This window comes from Sorex fumeus, unplaced genomic scaffold (genome assembly GCF_029834395.1).
Source record: "Sorex fumeus unplaced genomic scaffold, SorFum_2.1 ptg000131l, whole genome shotgun sequence".
Classification (NCBI taxonomy): domain Eukaryota; kingdom Metazoa; phylum Chordata; class Mammalia; order Eulipotyphla; family Soricidae; genus Sorex; species Sorex fumeus.
The window spans coordinates 38,370,367-38,389,007 of NW_026606188.1; the positions used below are offsets into that span (position 1 = coordinate 38,370,367).

The 18,641-nt window shown below is 38.7% G+C and overlaps 1 protein-coding gene across 2 annotated transcripts in view; it reads right to left on the reverse strand.

Annotated features, from left to right (window-relative positions):
* Window positions 1-18,641, reverse strand: part of VAV3 (vav guanine nucleotide exchange factor 3) — a 397,225-nt gene that overhangs the window by 66,856 nt on the left and 311,728 nt on the right. The gene's annotated exons all lie outside the window — the stretch shown is intronic.

Consider the following 18,641-nt stretch of genomic DNA (forward strand, 5'->3'; position numbering starts at 1 on the left):
AGAAATTTTAATACTGCCAGGCAGAAGTAAACATCTGAAGTCAAAACAATGGAATGCTTTTCAACTTTCTCATTATTTCAGATAGTAATGAAATAAGACGCACATTTATCCCCTGACTCCTTACATAATTTCTCTCTCGCTCACCATCAATCTCTTTTTCAGCTGAAAAAATATTTCCTTTTCAGTTGATGCCTGCTTCATAAAAAACACATCACGTACAGTTTAATGGAAAAGAATCAATTTTTTCATCAACTCTATCCTTTCTGCCTATTACTTTCCTCTTGGGCATTGGCTGATTTCATCACTAAGGAGGCTCACCCTTTCTGTGTATGCATCACATTGGCCAGTATAAGTCTCATATCTTAAGGTTATCTTTGTAATTTGAAAGCAAAAAAGGTGATGGATGTGCCACTGCAATATTTAAGACATTTATATGGAGAAATTCTTCAGGCTCAAATTTAGCCTTGCAAAACAGACCCAATAAAGGGAACATGTCTAAGCCAATCACTTCAACAAATACTTGAAATACAGATCCATTCCTTTTCTTTGTATTTCTTTGAATGTGCAATGAAGGTCTCAGTTCAATATTTCATTCTTGAAATCAGAAGCTTCAACTGCACACAGACCTAATTGCACTGACACTGATCGTAATTGGACAGTCTTACAGTCATCTGTCCATTCAGAGGTGAAATTATCTCCTCCTACAAGGAGAGATCACTCATAAATACTTTTCTTGAACACTGACTTAAATTATTATTTACTATCTTTCAAGACTTTTTATTCTAATGATTGACCATGGTGAAGCTATAACTGTTGGAAAGTTTTGCACTAAATATTGCAAAGAGGAGGTATGGCTCTCATTCAGTTTTGCAGTCCAAGCTACTGTAGAGAAGACTTCAAGGACTAGAGAGATAGTACAGTGGTTAAGATGTATGCAGCTGACCCAAATTTGATCCCCAGGACTGTATATGGTTCCTCAAGAACTTCTAGGAGTGATCCTTGAGCAAAGAGCCAGAAGTAAGTCATAAACACAGCTGTGTGAGGCTCCCACAACAAAGAAGAATGAAAAATAAATTTTAAAAAACTCCAACACTGAACAGTCTACAAGAACGGCCCTTGCAAATAGCTTAGTCTAGTTCTGACAATCTTTTTACAAAGGAAAGAAAACAAGTACTGCTATGAAAGAAATGAAAACTTCTAGTCAATACCTTCTCATCAATCCAGTCCTTCCAAGGCAGAAGGGTGAAAAAAACAGTGTAACCTTCACCCTGGTTTAGTAGCTGCAATAGCTGAGGCACGTTCTCAGTTGCTACATCTCCCCTTTGCTTCAGTTCTTGGGCCACAGAACCCCTGGAGGGATGACTTTAATCCTACATCTTTTATGCAGCATTTCTCTGCCAGATGTTATAAGGTTATATGTTATACACAGACAGCAGACTCAACCCACCACCTCTCCCTGCAACAATCTCAGATGAATCTCAGCAATATGACTATTTGATGAGTTCTTAACGTAAATATCTAGAATTTAGAAAGTCTTTATTTTTTTACTTTAGAGTGTGTTTCTTTTATTAAAACTGAATCCCACAGGCTGGGGAAGAGAGTTCAAAGGGGCTGGAGCACATTCCTGGCAGATGCAGAGGATGTTGGATGGACCCCAGCACTGCATGGCCACCTGAACACCACCAAGTACAGAGCTGGTGGCTTCCAACACTGCTTGGAGGCTTAAAATCAGACTCAAAAGTTAGGAGATAGTTTAGAGGGCTGCAGAGCAGGCTTAGCATATGAAAGGACTGGACCTGGTACCCAGGATCCCCCAGGCACTACTGGATGTGGCCACAAATCACATAGGCAAAAAAAGCCTAAACTCAAAGCAGAATCTAAGAGCTCATTCACAACTGATTTAGAAGCCCAATATGTAGAAGAGGCAGCAATCAACACTAGACTTGTTCAACCGAGTCCTATTTCTTGTGCAGGAGCCAGAGTGGCAGTCAGTCTTGGTTTTCACAAGCACTTCTAGAGCAAGGAAAACACTTCATTTAGCAAATCCTCTTGATATTTTTCATTTTTCATATCTATTTTAAAAGGAAAGACAAAGGTGAGAAATAGGAGTCTTGAATCCTACACGAGAGCGTGTGGCCTTACAGAGTGGAAAGAGTCCAATATTGACAAGTGACCAGGACCCCTCTGCAGCCGTCTTTGTGGCCATGATTCATGGGGTTAATAAGTAGCAGGGCCATGGGACAGGGGTGGAAGCAGCAATTCTCATATTGCTGAGATACCCAAGTCGGTCGTTTCCAAGATAAAATGATTATGAATAAAGATTAAAATATTCTTAAGGATTAAAATACAGTTCACCTGGAGTATCAGACATGGAGGAATGATGCCTTCTCTTTTGTTTGTGCTGGGGTGGGAGAGAGGGGTGGGAGCTTCCCCCACAAGGCAATTACAGTGATATCTGGGCAACCAAAGATGGACAGTTCATTCCTCAAGCCCAGTGAAATGGTGCTTGCAGCCATCAGAACAACTCAGCAGTACTTGAAAGCTATATGTGATACTTGAGCTAGCATGGAGTATCAGGAATTGAACATGGGTCCCTGGTCATGCAAAGTAGCACACCTGACCACGTACTCTGCTTATCCTTTTAGATGAATGGGGATAGCCAAAAAAAAAAAACTGGACTAGTAAGATTACTTACTTAAAACAGAAAGCAGTGCATACACTAATATATATTGGACAAGAAGTAAGACCTAAGTAATGCTAGACTTCTATAGAGCTTGTTTATGTAACATTTCAGAAAAAGTAAACATTATGTAAGCTCAAACGAAGGACTAAGTGTGTCTGGAAAAGTAAACTTGGCTTTCAGAGTCTGGCACATTTCTAATTTTCTCATTTACTGTATTTTTTTTCTATTAATGCATTCTTCTGGGTTTTATGTCTTATTTGACCAGTAGTCAAACTCATAGGGCATGCTACTCACCTCATTCCTAAGCAAAACTGTGAGACCTCTGCTAAGAATTATGGTTGAGGTCAGGTGAAAACCAAGAGAATATTGCTATTATCCTGAAATTCAGTCATTAATGATGTTCAAAATATAATGGGTTGACCTGCATGCTTTTCTTGTGGGGCAAGTTATGAATTTATGTTTTTGCTATTTATAGGATAATTTTTGAATATTATTATTTGACTCATTATTTTTCAATTTATTAGTATTTTTCATGTCATGATGGTCTTTGGGCAGGGCTATCAGGATAAAAGAATAAGAAGAATGAAGCAAGGTCACACTGACATGATGAACTTAATAATCCTGCGCAGAATACTTGCATTCCGTAGGAATTCTACAATTCTTTTGGGATGAATGGTCGCTTTCCAAAATATCCCTTTAACTGTCTTACTTTAACAAAAAGAGACATTGTTAAGAATATAAAAAAAACCCACATTAAAGATAAAAATGCAATTAAAGTAAGAAGAGAGAGTAGGTTAAACTTCATGTCAGGACTTAACCATCAATAGAACTGTTAATACAACCTATTGCCAAGCAGGTATCACATCTCATAAATGAGTTCAAGAATTAGATTTACAGGTGTTCAGATTTTAAATGGCCATTTAGTGTGGATCCAGTGCAGTTTTTTCTCTCCCCTTATAAAAGAGCAGGTTTTGGTTTTGTTTTAAAATATCCAGGACAGAACATTCACTCCACATCTTCACGGCAACTCAGTCATTACTGCATGTAGGGCGTTCTTTTTCCATGCAATTTATTAACTGGGCTTATGTGAAATTCACTTACATCTCTCAGCACTACTCTTTTCATTGACCTGCTTCTTTCCATTGAGAATATACTAAAGGATTTTCTTTTGTTTTTAGGCTGGACTTATAAAATTTGTTGAGACTTAAAATCCTTAGTTCCTTAACAGATTCCTATTCATATTTTTTTATCAGCCATTTGTATTTCAAGAAATTCTCAAATGTACATCAGCACACATGACAAAGGAGAAGTTCAGTGTTGGAACATTAATTCCCCTAACAACTTCTCCATTTCTTCACTGACCAATGAGGAACAGAGAAGCAAGAAGTATTCTAGGCAAAAGTCCCTGACTTTCAGTCAGGTGAATGAAGAATGTCTCTGCACTCAGATGCACAGCAGAGGGAGAGTGAAGAATGGTGCTTAAGAAAAGGAAAAGGAAAAGATGGCATCCACCAGCCCCTGTGGAGTGTATTCCAGCAGAGACAGGGCATTCACAAACTGCATAATCTGGTTGCTTGCTGTGAAAGCTGAGGCAAGTTACAGATTTATCAAAATGGACATCAGCATGATTTTACCTACCACCGTTATGTAAACACATTGGTCTAGCATTACAGATTCATGACTCATCTTGGAAGAGATGCAACACAAGCTGCTAAAATTCTTGGTACACATGTCTCATGGCTGAAAACTCTGGGGCATCCTTAGCAGGAGGGCAAACCCAGTCCCTGCCCCGCCAAAGCACCCACACTCCATAGCCACCACCATGTCACTGCTTCATAACTGATCTCTGCAGGGACCCCAAGCTGTAAAAATTCTAGGTACATGGGTTTTCAGGTTGAAAACCCTGGGGTCTTCTTGAAGCAGGGGTAAGAAGCCTTTCACCATCCTCCACCCTACTTCCAGAAGTCCCAGAAGCCACATCCACATCCCACAGTCACCCTTATGTAAACTCATGGGTCCAGATTCTACAAATTCTAGAAAATGCAGCTGCATATCGGACACCTCCGAATTCCATGATACTGACGTCCCAGTAGGAGCACACCAAATGATATGGGAAAGTTACATAGAAGCAAACTCAGCTCAATAAACAACACTAACAGGAAAGGCTGAAATAGCCACAAAGAGCTTAGTAAACCCTCAGGCAGGGACTAATTACCCCATGGTGAGAGATAACAATTTGCACAAATCTTCTTCCACTGAAATATTTTTTGAACATTCAATTAGCCATTTAGTTTTAACAACCAATATAAAATAAATTATTCAGTGCCAGCTGAGGGGCAGGTTTGGGGGAGTGTGTGAGACGTGGGGGGGGCAATGATGGAGGAAGGGTGACAATGATGGGGGGGATTGGTGTTACCACATTGACTCCCCTAACAACTGTATTATGAACAACTTTGTAAACTACAGTGCTTAAGCAAAAACAAAAGTTATTCTAGAGATGAATCAAAATAAAATTTTAGAATTTCTGTTTTATTTGGATTTGTCTTGAGGGCTACATCTGACAGTGCTCAGAGGCCAATGGCTGAGAGCGTGGGGGTTGTTCCTTGAAGGAACAGATACTGGTAGGGACCAAACCCAAGTGCAAAGTATTCCTTCAGCTTGCTGAATTTTCTTTTTCTCCCTGGCCCCTAAAGTCCATAATTATTAAGTTCACAACTTATCGCCAAAAAAAAAAAAAAAAGGAGCTACTTGTATCTCCTTGGGTAAATACAGAACTGATCACTGTTTATTTTCTATCTGCTGTACAATGGACATGTATTTCAAGGACATTCAATAGTTATAATGCTGCTGATCAAATCTAAAAATTATACCGAAGCTATAATTATATATTAAGCGCCCAATAGTTACATGTAATTGCAACATACACAGTTAACCTTGTAAGTTTCTGGAACTTTATATAATCAATTCTCTCTATCCAAGGCACTATTATTAAAATGGCTAAGCCAGATTTGATCTGCTAAATGGTTACTTATTTTTGCATTTTTTCCTCTGCAACAAAATACTTTGCTGTATAACTATGTCATTAATATATAACTTGCAGACAATTAGGCCCTTTAACTTTTGTTTGCACAGATAATTATGCTTAGGCTTAAATCGGACAAGGTCCCCAAATTCATCATATGCATGAAGACCAACCAAACAGAAGAATTGGTAATATTAAAATATGGCTAAACTTTAGTAGTAGCTATGGTATTCTGCTTAAACTGAAGCTAATCAATTGTGTAGAGTGCCAGAATTTCTCAAAAGAACATAGAAGGAGGGTTAAAATTATCTGAAGCACACAAATCATCGTCAATTGCCTCGAGCAGGCCCCAGTAACGTCTCCTTCATCCTAGCCCTGAGATTATATTCAAGGCTCTTTAGGAGAATGAGACCCATCATTGTTACTGGTATTTGGCATATTGGGTACGCCACAGGGAGTTTGCCAGACTATGCCGTGTGGGCAGGCTACATTCGGTAGCCTGCCAGTTTGTCCAAAGTAGGAGTGAGATAATAAGATGTCATAGTAAGATGTTGCACAGCCGCAAATGCGGTTCCGGGAGCTGGTTTTTAAAGTCTCTGAGTCTTGGCCGCTGATGGGATTACACTGCGCCAGGGGGCCAGGTGGTGGGTGTGACCCCCCCCCCCCCCCCCCCCCCCCCGCCTACTGGAATTTGGAGAATCCGGGTGGAGGATGCCCGGCCCAAATCCGAGTAGGCTTAGAGATCTAGGCCCTGGAACCCGCGTGACTTTGTCCCTCTGCCAGTACCTTCATGTGTGCGGAGAGTGGTCTCAGCATGGTGGCGGCTGGTCCTGGAGGTCTTTGGCTGCCGGAGCCCTGGTCAGGGCGGGGAGGAAAGCTCAACCCGCTCCCCTCCAAGGGGCCCCGGCGGCAAGGACAGTCAGGCGCGGGGGCAGGAGACTGCACTGTTCTTCTTCCGGGAGCTGGTTTTTATAGTCTCTGAGTCTTGGCCGCTGATGGGATTACACGGCGCCAGAAGCAAGATTTTTTAAAATTCAAAGCCAAAAAGACCACATGATAAGAAAAACAAAAATATACTTTATAATGTTTTGTTGTTTTTTTTGTGTCACACCTGGTGGTACCCAACTGGGGCTATTCCTTGTTGGGGGATCAGAGGACCATGTGGTGCTGAAAATTAATAGCAAATTAACAGATTAACAAGCAAAGTATATGCCCCAAATGTGTTTTCTTTAAAAAGCTACATCTGAATTGAACCCAAATATATATATGTGTATATATATATATACACACACATATATATATATGACTGATAGTTTTCACATACACCCTCAAACTTCAGTGAATTTATCCTCTATCAACGTTCACTGCTGTGAGTTCTAAGCAGGGCATAGAATAATTGTGGCTACAATGAAGATTAGTACTGATTCACAAGGATGGTTTCCACTGCCCGAATGCAATGGGTTTCCCCGAGGCAATTACATAGAGAGAACAGTGGGCTAAATAAATGGGCTGCCAGTTATGTGCTGGCCTTTCACCTGTGACGCTGAATTTAAATTCTACACACAGCCACATTAAAAAATAATTAGCTTTATAAGATATCAGAGAACAGAGTTGGTTCATCCTGGGAAGCTGATCATAATTACTGCACATATATCCATTTCTTAAGTGTCCTTTAGCTCTCTATAAATGTTAGACAATGTGATCTGAGGACAGCATATCTCCAGTCCTCAAAGGCCAAAAGTCTACTGGACAGATAAACAGATGAACTCAGAGACAATACAGAGCTGAGGAAACGGCTCCATGCACTGGAGTCTCTTGTTGGCATGCCAGAGGCCTAGGGTGGGTTCCAGCTTTCCCCATCAACCACCACATAGTCTCCAAGTGCACAGCCAGGAGTACTCTTTTCCCACACTTAATTGTTCCTCGAGCACAGATCCAGGAGTAGCTTTTGAATACCACTGGATATCCCCCCCTCATAGTATAACCCTGCAAATAAATAATACATCAGAACATGAGCTCTTGTTGAAATACTGATGTCAGTGAAAAATTCAGGACATTTTATTTTCTTTCTTGATTAGGACCCTGGGATAATGTATCCTCCTCCCTCCTCCTCCCCCTCCTCCTCCTCCCCCTCCTCCTCCTCCTCCTCCTCCTCCTTTCCTCTTTCTCTCCCCTACCCGCAAACTTGCTTTTCAGCAGATTACTGGAAGGTTAAGTGTTACGTGTTTGCAGTTATCAAACAAATCCTTTTGCAATACTGTGTGGGCTCTTCTGACACAAGTGCACATTTGCCAGGTTTAACGATAGGCTGAATAGACATGAGCTCTGGTAGGCAAGTGAGGAGGTCAGAAAAGCAGGATGCTCATGATGTCAGTACCATCAGGGAAAGGTACTTGCTTGTTCTCACCTTGGTCCATGGCTATGCCAGTTTCTCAGCATTTAGACTTCACGTATATGTTAACTTGTAAATAATGGCACTTGTTGATGGAAGCCAGGAGTAAAGTGATCAAATGAGAACTAAATAAACAGGTACAAAAACAAACCAAAAAAAAATGTGGGATGCTGGGCCTCAATCCCCACCATACTTATCCAACTCGTCTTCAGCGAGTTATTGTTCTTTGTTCACAGAAGAACATAAGGAAATCATGAGCCACAACAGAACAATTTCATGGAAAACTGGTCTAAACTAATAATGGTTCATAATGGAAATTCCATCAAGTTTAAAAATTTTTTCACTTACAGGAGCTATTTTACTTTGATTAATAATGATGTCTAAGGAAAGAAATAGCAGTATTTTTCCCCCAACAACCAAAATGAAACTTTATACTCCTGTCACAAATAGGATTAGATTAAAAACAAAAATTAAGGGAATTTACAAGTATCCAAGATATCAGCCTTTGTTCTGTAAGTTTATTAATTTATTCAAGAAATGTTGCACATATCATTTATGTTCCATTACTGGTGAGGCACTGGGAATGTAGCTATAAATATGACTAATGTGCATCTTCCTCATCAAACTCATATTTCAGTAGAGAAGACAAACACAGAATGGAATGAGAAAATGTGGCATTATCAGATAAAAGTGTTAAAATTTGGGTGAAGATTTAGGTACTAACTTAGAGAAGCATGTTTGTGTGCACCTGTGTTTCTTTATGAGAATGTGATGAAGTCATATTGAATATCTGAGGAGAATGTAGGCAGGATAGAATTTTACAGGTATCTGAACAACAAACCTAAACACAGAGACTGCAATGGGCCTGAGGTACCAGAGGGTAGAAATTGATCAGAGAAATTGAATACAGGCAATCAACAATATTTAAGATGGATGGTTGGTACTCTTGAGGATTTAGCACATTTTATTATTTTTTTCCTACAGATAGTCTGCCAAATTATTTCAAATCTGTTGAACAGGTCAAAGTCTCAAATATTTGCTCCTGTCTGTCATCCTAGTTTAACACGACCCAAGAGAAATAACTTACTCCCTCCATTGCTTAAAATACAAATATCACTTCTGCTAAGAAACCACTAAAATTTTCTTCAGTGCCTAACACATATGATCCTTTAGATACTCATGTTTACTACTTCAATACTACTTATTGCACTAAAATTATTTAGCTAGCATAAAATACTTGAACTAGACCATAAACATCTATTAGTCTTAGAGTTTTCATACTACACTGTTCCTTATTTTGTGATAACTACATTCTTCATTTCAAGGAATTCTTTGTGGGGGAGGGGTGGACCACAGGTTTTAATCCTGACTCTGCACCTAGAGATTAGTCAGGGTGATGCTTGGAGAACCATGAAATGCTGCGGATCAAAGCCAGGTCAGTCTTATGTAAGGTAAACATTTTATCTATTATATTATCTCTCTGTCCCCCATTTCAAGGATTTAAAGAGTAGTTATCTTCCCCTCAGTGGCAACCTTTGAAACAAATATAAAGAATATTTTAATATATATCTAAATAGCTTCCCAGTTCTTCTCTATCTCTCCTTCCCTCTCTCCTCCTCCAACCCTCCTCCCCCTCCCCCCTCTCTTTCCCCCTCTCTCTCTCTCTCTCTCTCTCTCTCTCTCTCTCTCTCTCTCTCTCTCTCTCTCTTTACCTCCCTCCCCTCTCCCTTCCCACCTTTCAGGTCTCATTTGATTGTGCTCAGGGCTTAGTCCGGACTGACTAAATTCTAGTAGGCAGGAGTCACACCCATCAACTGGCCCCCTGGCACCGTGTAATCCCATCAACGGCCAAGACTCAGAGACTATAAAATCCAGCTCCCGGAACATCTTATCAGGACATCTTTTTATGACATCTTATTATCTCATTCCTACTTTGGACAAACTGACAGGCTACCGAATGTAACTGCCCATATGGCAGAGTCTGGCAAACTCCCCGTGGCGTACCCAATATGCCAAATACCAGTAACAATGATGGGTCTCATTCTCCTAACCCTGAAAGAGTCTTGAATATTGCACTTTTTAAAAAATCTCAGGGCTAGGACGAAGGAGACGTTACTGGGGCCTGCTCGAGGCAATCGACGAATAACAGGATGGTCGTGATCGTGATCGTGATCAAGGGATCACTCCTGGTGAGGCTTAAGGGCTCATATGCAATGCCAAGAATGGATGGAACCTGAGTTGGCATCACACTCAGCAAGCAGCTTATTTGCTCTACTCTCTTTAGGTTATCGACCACCATTTGTATTTTATTTTGTATTATCTAAACCTCTATGAATCTCCCAGTCAAAGCATTAACTTTATTTTATTTTTACTGAAAACAAAGACTATTTAGAGCGTTTGCCCTACATGCAGCCAACCCAGGTTCGATTCTTCCATCCCTCTCGGAGAGCCCAGCAAGCAACCAAGAGTATCCCACCTGCATGGCAGAGCCTGGAAAGCTCCCTGTGATGTATTCGATATGCCAAAAGCATTAACAAGTTTCACAATGGAGATGTTACTGGTGCCCGTTTGAGCAAATCGATGAACAAGGGGATGACAGTGCTACAGTGCTATATAATTATCAAAGTTACAAATACATTTATCATTGTGTTTCAGGCATATGTTGTTCCAACACCAATCCCTTACCAGTGCTCACTACCCTCATCCAATGATCTCAGTTTCCCTCCCACCCCCAGCCTACCTCTATGGCGGGCACTTTTCCCCTGCCTCACTGTTCTATTGTTCCCTTCTCCAACTTATCCCACTCACCCCTGCCCCAGTGCCAAGCTTCCTACTGAAGACCAGGTTTCTTGCTCTACATTTCCATTGCCATTGGTGAAATTGAAGATTTTAAGGAGAGTTTGCTCAGGTATAAAATATATAAAGCAGACAGTGATAATAACAAATAAAAACCTTAGAGATTTAAAACATATGAGGTAGAAAATCATCTCAGCATTTGCCTTTTGACAATTAATGATGTATTGGAAGACTTTGTTTCTCTTCTTCATTTAAACTCTGGAATCAGGGAGTTGTGTTACCAATAGTCTTTTTTTTTTTAACAAAGCTGTTCATGATTGGCTTTCAGTCATATAATGTTCTAACACCTGTCCTTTACCAGTGTACTTTTCCCACCACTAATGGTCCCATTTTCCCTCCCACCCTTTCACCCTATCACACTGCCCCACTATGGCAAGCATCTCTCTCTCTCTCTCTCCCCCCCCCTCCTGCCCCCTCCCACCCTCTCTCTCCTCCTCCCCTCCCTCTCTCCCCCTCCCACCTTCCTTCCGCCCTCCCTCCCTCCTCCCCACACCCCCTCACCCTGAGAACTTTGGGCCTTGGCCTTAAGGTTTGCAATACATATAATGAAAGTTGTCAGGTCTATCCCTTTACCTGTGCCCTTCAGCCCCCCCCCCCCCCCCCACACACACACACTGTGGCAAGCTCCCAACCACCAACCTGTCCTCCTGGCTCCTGTTTACCCTCACCTTGGATATTAGTCTCATACTATATCCCACAAATGAATGCAGTCACTCTATACCTGTCCCTCTCCTTCTGACTCATTTCATTCAGCATTATACTCTCCATGTCAATCCATTTATAAGCAAATTTCATGACTTCATTCTTCCTAAAAGCTGCATAGTATTCCGTTGTGTAGATGTACCATCATTTTAAGAATTAACTTTAAATTGTTCTTTCCCCACTTACTCTTATAATGTTTCACTATTTTAAACTTGATTTTTTAAATATAAATTATATAATAAAAAATAAAAACACAAAATTGCACAATTAGGCCAGAGAGATAGTACAGTGGGTAAGGAGCTTGCCTCACACATGGCTGACCTGGGTTCAATCCCTGGTATTCCATATAGTTCCCTGAGCCTGCTAGTGGTGATCACTGAGTGTAAAGACAGGAATAAGTCCTGAATACAGCTTGGAATGGTCAAAACAAAACAAAAAACAAATACACAATAGCATTTAATCTAGTTAAAATCATTCCACTGCTCTGGGAATTTAACCTTGATTCCTGGTAGTGGCCTACAACACCATCAACACTTAACTCCTGATAGTTCACAACCTGCCTCATTCCAGCATCATACTTGCTTACTGATTCTCATAAAATTTTTGCTTAAACACTCTGTACAACTAGTACAAGAGTCTATATTATGAACCTGAATTTGGAATTCAAATAGTTATTCATTTATTTATATCTCTTCTTTTCTTTTTTTATTTGTACTAAGTATATGTGAACATTTATTATTTTCATAATTAAATTTAGCTCTTAGTAAAATATTTGATTTTTTATTAGACAAACTGACATTTCATCAACTTTGACTTGCTATTAAACTGTATTTATTTGTGCTTTTACTCCAATTTAAAAAATGTGACACATGAGGCTAAAATAACAAGTACATGGGTTAAGACACTTGCCTGGCAAATACCTAATCTGGAATTGATCACTGACATTTCATAAGGTTCCCCAAATCTGACAGAAGTGACCTCCTGAGCAAAGAGTCAGGAGCGAGCCTTGAAGCACAAAAACACAAAAACGTGACATTAAAGTTAAATTTAGCATAAAATAATTTTTATGTGAAAACATGCTAATATATTTCTTAAAAATACTAAATAATAATTTAATAGTTTGGAGTCATCCTGATTATACTTTTGATGAGATGATGTATCATTTATGGAGAAAAAGGGAAAACACCCATTTTTATTCCTAGCTGCTCAATTGCTTACTCAGCATAAAAACAGAAGAGCTAAAATTTTCTTTCTAAAACAGTCTGTGCTAATCTCATTCTTCTACTTCCCCATCTCTTCTATATTATTATCTTTTCTCTTGACCTCCCTCCTTCCTGTAATACACTTACTTGAGTGGTTGAGAGCACATTCAGTTGCATTCCCAAAAGAATCAGACGTGTGCAGACACTGTTTATTGATTTATAAGTTAAAATAGGGAGCATGTGCAATTGTTATTCCTGAATGGCAAAGTTTCAGAAAAAGCAAATGACTCCGAACCATCATTTTGATGTGCTGCTTTTTTTCTTAAGAGGTCAGGGAGACTTTAGGCCACAGACCAATAATCAGCACACCTATATAAAAATGCACATAAATTGAGCAATCTCTTTGCCCTTCTTATGTACCTTCTCTTATAATAAACTTCCGAAACAGAAAAAGAGAAAAAATATAAGAGTTCACTTCTCTTTATAAAATGACATTACATTGAAATGATCAACTTGGAAGAGCTTCCAACCTGAGTCTTTATAAATTTTATAAGGCCACTTTCAAACTGCACAACCATCATATTAGGTAACACTGAAGCTTACTCTCTACTCTTATTTACCTTCACTATCTCCCTCTTTATGGTTTCCCCTAAATGAGAGAAGTGATTCAAAATAGAATTAAACAGTTACAATCTTCTGCATTCAAATGTGTGCAGTCTGAGTATATAAATAAATCAATTTAAAATTAAGTGAATATATAACTGTTACTAAAAACCAGCAATGCTTAATAAGAGGAGGCTGACTATGTATCTTCATTTGAACGTGGTATTTTTTTTTTACATTCTCTTTCACTTGGGCTAAAGATTAACAACCAGCATATCTACATAAAAGTAAATACTACTGAAAATACTCTACCGTGCTCAAGAAAATTTCAACTATTATAGAGAAAATGACACTGAGTTCCTTATTTTTTTGAAATACACTGTTTTGATAATGGAAACACTGTACACTAACACAAAATAGTGATTTTGTCAAAGACTGTTCTTGGGATAAATTAAGTCAAACATTTACATATGAAACAACTAAGGTTATTTGCATATAGTTACCCAAAATCTTTTAAAGGGGTTGATTCCCTATCATCCTGCTTCCTGGTGGGTGTGGAATGCCCTACTAACTAAGAAAAACAAGGGAAGATTATGGAAAGGTCATATATGATTATTTCAATAAATCACTAACTTTGTCCCAGGGAAATTGGAAAAGAATCACCTATAAAATATGCCAGTTGAAATGATAATTTTATAAACAAAACAGACCTTCTAAACTACTATAAAGTCAGAAATTCCATTTCAAAATCTCTATAGCCCTAGGAATATATATTCTGCCCCTTTACTAACAAATCGTTATTGCCCTATTAGCTTTTGTCCTTCTTTTCTCAGTTTTTAACTTAACAGATTTGCAATAATATACAGCAATGACTTTAGGACTTTCTCCTAATTTTTAGTTTTTGGACCTCTCCTAGTGATTAAAAACAAGCTTTGGTGGTCAAGGCCACAGCTCCATGACTCCATTATAGGCAGAGAACGTGCTTAGCCTGTGTGACCCCACATGGCATGTTCCCAAATCCCAGCACTGCTGAGTGGACCCTGGTGGCCCCTGAGGACCACTACAGTGATCCTCTCAGACCCCAGTAAGGAACCATCAAGCTAACCCCACCAGACTGCACCTGGCCAGGTTAACCTTGCCAACTACTGCCCACAGCACAGGCTGAAAAAGGTCCTATTTTTAAAAAATACTGTTTTAAACAATCATAACCATATTCTTTTCCCAGTATGTAGTTTTTCTGCTCTTACTTTCTTTAAGGTCAACATTATACATTTCCCCAGATTTTTATTTCTCTTTTTTTTTACTATATAAAGATTTTCCTTCATCAACCTTAAATATCCAAATTATGTATGTGATAGTCTCAACATGCTCAAATTTAGCTTAATAAGCTATTTAAATGCTTAGAACATACAGTTGCTTCTAATCATCTAAGAATAATGAAAATGAAACGGGACCTCCATCCTTACAGGCATAATAAAGAATGTGAAATTAATAATTATTAAAACATAAACTGTATACTACAAAGTAAAATACAAATTAAAAGATGAAATTGTGCCAGAAGATTGTGAATCATCTCAAAGGCCATTACAATGATAAAAATAGAATTCTGCATAGAAAAGACACGTGCAAAGAACATGTTTGGTCCCATCTCTTATCTCCTAAACATCGGTGACATTTAGAACAATGTCCATTTGCAGCTTACAAAAACACCCGAACATAATTTAATATACTCATAAAGCACATAATTCTAAAACTAAACCTCCGATTTCTCACTTACTGCCTAACATTGAAAATTGCTGAGGACTTGCACTAGTGAAGCAGGTAGGGTATTTGCCTTGCATGTGGCCAGCCTGGGTTCAGTTCCCAGAACCCTACATATGGTTCTCCAAGCTCATCCATAGTGATCCCTGAGCACTGCTGAGTATGGTCCAAAAACAGGAAGGAAGGAAGGAAGGAAGGAAGGAAGGAAGGAAGGAAGGAAGGAAGGAAGGAAGGAAGGAAGGAAGGGAGGGAGGGAGGGAGGGAGGGAGGGAGGGAGGGAGGGAAAAATGCTGACAATGATAATCTGAGTTCTTGCACAAAGTTTGGTCATCTCACTTCTGTGGACTCCTGCATCAAAACAAATTTCTCCTCCCAGAAAATAAGCAAAAATTCTCTTTCTTGGTTAGATCCCATGTTCTTCCCATCAGAGGAGTGTGTATATACTGGGATGAACCACAGCAATTGACTGTTGATTGTTTCCCAAGTATAAAAAGATACTTTCTAAGGGCTTAACTCAGTATGTGACAAAATAACCCTTTCACTATACAGGTAATGAGTACCTGAAACATGTATTACCATAATTCTATAAATTAAAACATGTATTTATTAAGCCACAGCAAAAAGCTCTAGCTTAACTCAAGTATGACAAAGAGCAAGCATAATTCTATATGGGAAAGAACATTTACATAAATCTGTACTTGGATACTGGCTCTGTAGGCAACATTAATTAGCAATTTTCTATTCAACAAATTCAATAAACATTTGTTGAGCCCATGGTTCCCATCTACCTTGGAGCTATGTCTTTAGCAAAAATAAATTACATATTTTTTTTCAAGTTTCAAGTGAAGAATGAAATAAAGATTTTCTCTTTTGCTTTCTAAGGGGACAGAATAATTTGAGACAGCATAATTTCAATTTTTTCTTTTAAAATGTTCAACCTCTATACAGAAAGATTTTTATCTATTAGAAAATCAGAATAATTTTTTCCAAAAAAGTCCAACTCCAAAGAGAAAACATGATGTGATAAAAAGTAATAATGAATGGTTTAATTTTTGTATAAATTTTTACTCTTTGAGAGTTGAGCATTCATTTTAAAGCAAATGCATATGCTAAAAGTAGATTACCATTTCCTTTTTACTATTAACTTCAGAGATTTATCAAGTCATAATACTTGTTTCTAAAATAACTTTAATTTAACCCCTAGAAAATAAAATTTGTGGTAGTAACTAATGTATTTACTTATCAAATCTAATTAGACATATAGAAGATTATGGAAAAATCTTGTTTTGTGTTTATTTTTTAAATCGGGGTATTAAAAAAAATCTACCTGAGCAACTGAAAAGATATGTTTTTTCTTAAATTCTAACTTTCTCTAGGGACTTATTCATTAAACAACTCATAAAGTTCTTTTTCTAGTGATCCCAATATATCCACTTTCCAAATCACTTTCTTCTGTCTCCTAAATAAAAAAGATCTTCATAGAATATGTCTGTGTCAAATTTTACCAAGATCAAATATAATGATTTCATATAAAACTGAGAAAATAAGCTTGAAATGATTTTTGAAAAGTTAGAAGTGTTGTTCTATAGAAACAATTTTTTTGGAGTTTACATTTAATGGAAACCACATTCATCAACATATTTGGTTGATTCCTTGGCTCACTGCTGCTGTTTCTTTGTCATGAAATATGAGAAGGATAAGTAACGAAAGAAAGAAGTAGGGAATGAGCACCCTTTTCTTACTTAGCTTAGTATCTAGTAGCAATAGAAAGGAATATATACATAGCAGGATTATAACTTGATTGACGAGTTGCTATAGAAGCAAGCACTCAACGGAGCCTTCTAATCCAGGCAACTAATGTGAAATTAGACTGGAGGCCAAGAGCAAAGTATAAACAGGCATCAAAGGGTGACAGCAATAGCTCAATGGGCTATGCATTCTGATTGTCAATAGCTCGATCCTTGCATAAAGGATGCCCAAACTGAATTCCTGGCACTTCAAAGGGTCTCCCAGGAATCGCCGGGAGGTACTCCTGAGCAAAATTAGGAGTGGCCCCACTAGGTGTGCCCCACTCAAAAATAGCACTATAGCATTGTGGTCCCATTGTTCATTGATTTGCTCGAGCGGGCACCAGTAATGTCTCCATTGTGATACTTGTTGTTACTGTGTTTGGCATATCGAATACACCACGGTATTCCAGACTCTGCCGTGCAGGCGGGATACTCTCGGTAGCTTGCCGGGCTCTCTGAGAAGGAAGGAGGATTCGAACCTGGGTTGGCTGCATGTAAGGCAAATGCCCTACCCATTATGCTATTGCTCCAGCCCAAAATAAATAATATTTTTGCTTCACTCAAAAATAAATGTCAGACAGAGGTTAGGGTATATAAAGTTTCACCTCATTTAAGGACTGTGGCTTTTGTTTAGTAGGCTTCTGCAGTCCAGCTAGATGATTCAACACCAGAACGAGAACAGTTCAAATGCTGGCCCATAGAAAATAAGTTGAATAGTCTAGTTAAGGCTTCTTAAACTGTGTTAGTGATTCATGTGGGGTTTTGTAACATTTAAAATACATTTTTAAAACTCATTTATGATTTATTGTCAACACATGACTTATGTGCATACTTTCGGTATTTTCCTATATATATATATATATATATATATATATATATATATACCCAGGGTCACATAAAAAGTTCTGGGCAAAAATAAAAATAATTAAAATGTGGAAAAGTTTAAGAGCTGGTGTGGGAAATAAAAAAAGGGGGATGCAATGAGGAGAAAGACAGCGGAGGGTCAAGGAGCTGCAAGTCTTCAGGATTGAGATTAGTGGCCTCTGATTTTGTTTTAATGGCTGCCTCCTTTTCAGAAAAATAATCTACCTTTAAATGAGCAAACAAAAAGTGCACCCCAGTCTACTACTGGTCCAGGGCTCCCCCCAGGGTGAAGTGGGGGTGATATTACCCACTCTGGGAAACACCTATTGGGAAACACCCATTAGGATGAAAGTATGAGGAATTTGAATTTAGTTCAAATTAGCTACTTTGAACGATGACAAGACCCAAGTGGTAGCTGTGAAGGTGTATGGCTGAAATGAAAAATGGCAGAGTCCCCAAGAAGTGAAGACATCAATGACTAGTAAAATAAAAAGGTTCAGGCTTGAATGAATCATCTACAAAGTGAAGTTACCAGGGTTCAAGAAAATACTTTCTTTGTTTTTGAGAGAGAAATGATGGCAGAGTCCACATGAAAGGGCAGGCTGTGTAGCTCAGATCAAGAACACTGGCTTCGTAGTATACGGGTCTAAGACTGACTGCCACAAATACTTCATTTCCATGCCTGGAAAATGGGGTATTAATATTTTTGCTAATGATGTTTTTTTTCAAAGTGACTGCACATGAAACATGAATAAACAGCCTCACA